At 47.5% G+C, this 4,695-nt stretch overlaps 1 long non-coding RNA gene across 1 annotated transcript; it reads left to right on the forward strand.

The window, feature by feature from the left end:
- Window positions 1–200: 200 nt before the first annotated feature.
- LOC114037816 lies at window positions 201–4,279 on the forward strand. Its single transcript, XR_003568511.1, has 4 exons — window positions 201–247; window positions 570–613; window positions 3,216–3,302; window positions 4,235–4,279. It is a non-coding gene; the product is annotated as an uncharacterized LOC114037816 (long non-coding RNA).
- Window positions 4,280–4,695: the final 416 nt, after the last annotated feature.

The following is a 4,695-nucleotide window of genomic DNA, read 5'->3' on the forward strand; positions in this document are numbered from 1 at the left end:
AGTCAACCTCTTTTATTTTAAAGACTAATTGATAGATTGGTGGTGACAGGGGATGGTTGGGATCAGCACTCCGACCAATCCGTATGTATGTATGTATGTATGTATGTATGTATGTATGTATGCGTGTATGTGTATGTGTATGTATGTATGTAATCAGACCCATTCATGATAAGAACATGACCTCTTTTCTTCTGTTTTACAGACGATCTAGCCTGGTCATTACAACCAAAATCTTCTGGGGAGGAAAGTAGGTCAATTTATTTATTTAGTTATTGGTTTATTTTGTTTGTTTCTTGGAATGGTACCGATCCCATTGTCACCCTTCAGTCTTATGCAATGATCAATAGGGCATTCTGCCCACAATCACGATCATCCTGGGTTCTGTCCATTGAGGGGAGCCCCTAGTCAGACCTCCAGAAATGAGAGCCTGCTGGCTTAGGGGCAGGATGGAGGGGAAGGCTCTTTAGAGAATCCAGGCATGGTCAGAAGCCCCTACCAGGCCCTGTGGAAAATCTGGGTGAGGGATCAGAAGAAATTGGATTCATGCATGCCGTTGACCTGTTTTTCAGAGCAGAGACTGAGAGAGGCCTGTCCAGAAAGCACATCATAGAAGGTAAGGCCCAGGGCCACCTCCACTAATCCACTGGCCACAATTCTCAAAGAATCCAAGAGCAGGAGGGGTAGCTCATGCTTTTCAAAGGGCTTGCGGGTCACAAAGTATTCCCACAGGTGTTTTCTCATCCCATCTTCATCAACTACCCTGTGTGGTAAGTAGTGCAGGGATTATTGTTCCCATTTTTCAGATGAGGATACTGAGGCTTGGCAAGAAGGGATGGCTAACTGAGGGATACCCAGCCAGTTAAGTGGCCGAGCCAGGACTAACCCAAGTCTTCTGACTCCTAGATCCAAGATGCTTGCTGTAGCCTCTTTAGTAGAGATCTCAGATTCATGTAATCCGGTCCTCTTCCTCCATGGAGCATCACAGGAACCTCGGGTAGGAGGGACCTCTCAGACTACCTGGCCTGACATGTGCCTGCCCAAGAGTCCCCTCTCCCGTACCAGGCTCTGCTTGATGCCCTCCAGTGAGCAAGGAGCCCACGACATGCGTAGGCTTGCATCCACTATGGATAGCTCTCAGTCTACCTCGTAGCTCCGCAGTAACACTGCCTCTTTCGCGTGATAGCCCTCCAAATACTTTATTCATGCCCTTCTTCCCACCTGCCCCCACCACACACCAGATGCATGCATGCATACACGCAAGCGTGCACACGTGCGCGCGCACACACACACACACACACACACACACACCCTTCTTGTCTCATCCCCAGTTCCTCATTCTTCATATAGCATCATCTCCATTCCTGTTACCATCCTGGTCATCCTCCTTGGTACATGATGGAACTCACCAGTGTGGCCCCCAATACTGAATACAATACTCTAGATGTGGACTGACTGTGGCAGAAGACAGCAGGACTGTGTCAGCTCCCTCATTCTGGATACTCTACCTCTACTATGAATAAATGAATGAATGAATGAATGAATGAATGAAAAAACCTCTAGAATGAATGAATGAATAAAGCATCTATTAAGCAGTTACTGCATGCCAGGCACTATGCAAAAGACTGAGGCCTCAAGGAACTTAACATTTGTAAAGGGGAACGACAACTCATAAAGGGGAAGCCTTTAGATTTTTATGACATTGCTTTATTGACTTTTATGGAGATTGAAGTCCCCTTAACTCCCCGCCCCATCTAAATCATTTAAGACTTAGACTTAAGACTTGATTGGTTTAAGACCCTAGTAGGACCCTAGCACTCTGGGGGGAATAGGAGGGAATAATACCCAGTACAGATAAGTGATTTTTCTGGAGAGATGATAACGAATCAGGAGAAGACATTCTACTGTAGTGAGTTATTTGTCCTATTCTTAACCACACCATGGAAAGGGATCCTGTGGCACCCCCTTTGCAGGACCTTTCTCCTCCCGTGCTTTCTTATCCCTGTGCCCAAATTCTTTTCTTCTCTGCATTAAACAGTCCCTAAACCTCGGATTTGGAGAGGACCTCAGAGACTATTGAGCCCCAAAACCCATGCCTCCACACATATCTCCTCTGCAAACTCAGATAAGTGGTCGTCCCAATTTATCTTAAAGACCTCCAGTGATGGGGAACTCACTACCTCTCAAAGCTGCCCATCCCCTTTTGTTTTTTTTGCATTTTGTATATTGTATTTTGTATTTTTGTATTTTGTATTTTGGTTGATATTTTTTCAATCAACCTTTTCAACAACTCTAATTGTTAGAATGTTTTCCTTTCATTTTATCAAAGCTAAAGTGACCTCTTTGTCCCTCACTTTCTCCCCCTTCCCACATTGCTCCTAGGTATTGCTTCTAGATTCAATGAAAGCAAGTCTAATTACTCTTCCATAGTGTAGCTCCTCAAATACTCACATGGCTATCAGTTCCCCCACAAATCTCCCTGTTTTCTAGACTAAACATGCCCCGTTCCTTTAGCCAAACCTCACAAGTTTGTTGAGGTTATCTTTCTAAATCCTTCTCCCTGACCCTTTCATGGTAGCCAAGGAAACATAACAGCTGAGCATCCCCACAGAGGCTGATGTCCTACAGTCACAAGGGTTCCCCAACACATGCAAGGTTTGTCTTTGAGACCAAAGACTTGGGAGACAGGAGTCCTGAATTCCCCCTTGGGCTCCTTCCATTCCTGAGTCCTTATCCCTTGAGGACAGATCATAAGCCAATATTTCTTCTCAAGGGAGCAGGGCTCGTTCCCTAGGTCACAAGGATATTGGATTCTACCCACTGACCTTGGATTTTGTAGGAAAAAGCTTCCTGGGAAGTGAGCAGTGGGCCTGAGGCATTGCTGACTTTGGGGTTGAAACATCTGGACAAAAACACCAGACTGCCCTAGGAATTCTCATCCTTACTCTCCCCGCCTTGCTGTGCTACCTTGCATAATTTTTCAGTCTCTACTTTTTAATTTATTTTTTATTGTTTTTGCCACCTAGCACGGGGCCTGGCACATAACAAGCTCTTAATAAATGCTTACTAATAGCTTGATGAACCCCACCGTGAATTTGTGCAAAATTAACCCAATGGCCTCTTCCGCCTTTCAATCAAAAATAAGCCTGGGCGCCTTGTACAGGTGTCCCAGGCCCTAGACGGGAACTTCACTGATGGTCCTGGTGTCTCCTCGCTAGGCCTGAAAGCCTCTTTGGAACGGCTCCAGTTAGAGTACGTGGACGTGGTGTTCGCCAACAGACCCGACCCTAACACTCCCATGGAAGGTAGGTCTTCTTAATAAAGCGCCAACTGCCATCTCCCCACCCAGGCCCAGGTTTGACCATCCATGAGATGGAGGCGTGTCGAAGGGAGGTAGCTGATCCCACCGCCCTGAAGCCAGAAGGTCACCAGACCACATGGGGCAGGCTCAACATGGGGAGCCAACCAGCAAGCCACAGAGACGCTCTTTAACCTTCCATGTCCGTGGTTTGGCCAGGGAAGGTGGGATTTCCCAGGCCTGGAAGTGACAGGGGTGACTAGGCAGGGTAGAGGGCCAGACCCTTCCTGCTGGAAGAGAGACCCAGGCATCTCTCCACCTGGCACCCCCTTCCTTAAGCCCTGCTGCCAACATCTCCTTGCTGGATGGACGGACAGAGGTTCTGTCCTTGCCTCTCTGGTTTCACATCCAACCTTGTGCTCCCCTTCTGTGTTTCTTAATTGCATGGAATGTTGAACCCCCCTCCCTCAAGTTAACATCTTGTTAGTGAAGCAGGGTCACAACTAATCCTACGATCTGTCCTGTTTGTGTTTTGTTGGGCGTCGTAATGTCCTTTGCTTTGGGGTGGAGTGAGTCAGGCATCCTCTCGTGTCTGGGCAGCAGTGCTCGGTGCCAGCAGGGCAGTTTGGGTCGGCTTATTTTGGTCTTTGGTTCTTTGAGCCCACCCCTCGGCCCCCCCACTCCTCCACTGCAGCCCCCTCCCCCCTCCTCAGTGCTTCGCTGCTTCAGGAACATAGAAAATCAGGCCTCTGAGATGTGATTCCCAACCATCCCCCATCTATTTATTTATATCTATATATTTTCCTTAAAACAAGTGGTCTTTGAAAGGTGATTTATGCCTCCCTTCCCTCCCCTCCTGCCCCGCTTTGTCATAGCGTGCCTTATGGTATTCCAGCAGTTATAAACTCTGGTCTCTTTAAATCTTTCTTTTATCACCAGGGGACCCATTTAGTTCTTCCAAGTCAAGAACATTCATCATAGAAGGTACATAGTACCCGCAGTCCGACTATTGACTTCTGTGTCCGAGTGGCATTTTATGAGACAGATTCTGTATTTTTATTTACACTACTCCCTTACCCCCCTGATGACAAACTTCTCCATAAAATGCATAAAGAAAAAAAAACTGCCCTCTGAAAACATCTTGCAAGTAAAGGGAAAAAAACCAGCTAGCCTCTTAGTTCCTAGTGTCCCCCTCCTTCTCTCCCCCAGTCCATGTGGTCACTTCATTCCTTTTTTCCTCTCTTCCCCTCCCTTTTTCTGCATGCCTGCCCCCACCCTCCCCTCACCCCCGCGTGCTTGTATTGCTAGAGAGCTCATCAGGTGATGGTTCTGCCTGGGGGCCTCCTCCCTGTTGGGGGGGAGGGTGGCATTGGAGCCCCAGGACATCTCTGCTGCACTCA

This window comes from Vombatus ursinus, unplaced genomic scaffold (genome assembly GCF_900497805.2).
Source record: "Vombatus ursinus unplaced genomic scaffold, bare-nosed wombat genome assembly UNPS02010617.1, whole genome shotgun sequence".
In the NCBI taxonomy this organism is placed as follows: domain Eukaryota; kingdom Metazoa; phylum Chordata; class Mammalia; order Diprotodontia; family Vombatidae; genus Vombatus; species Vombatus ursinus.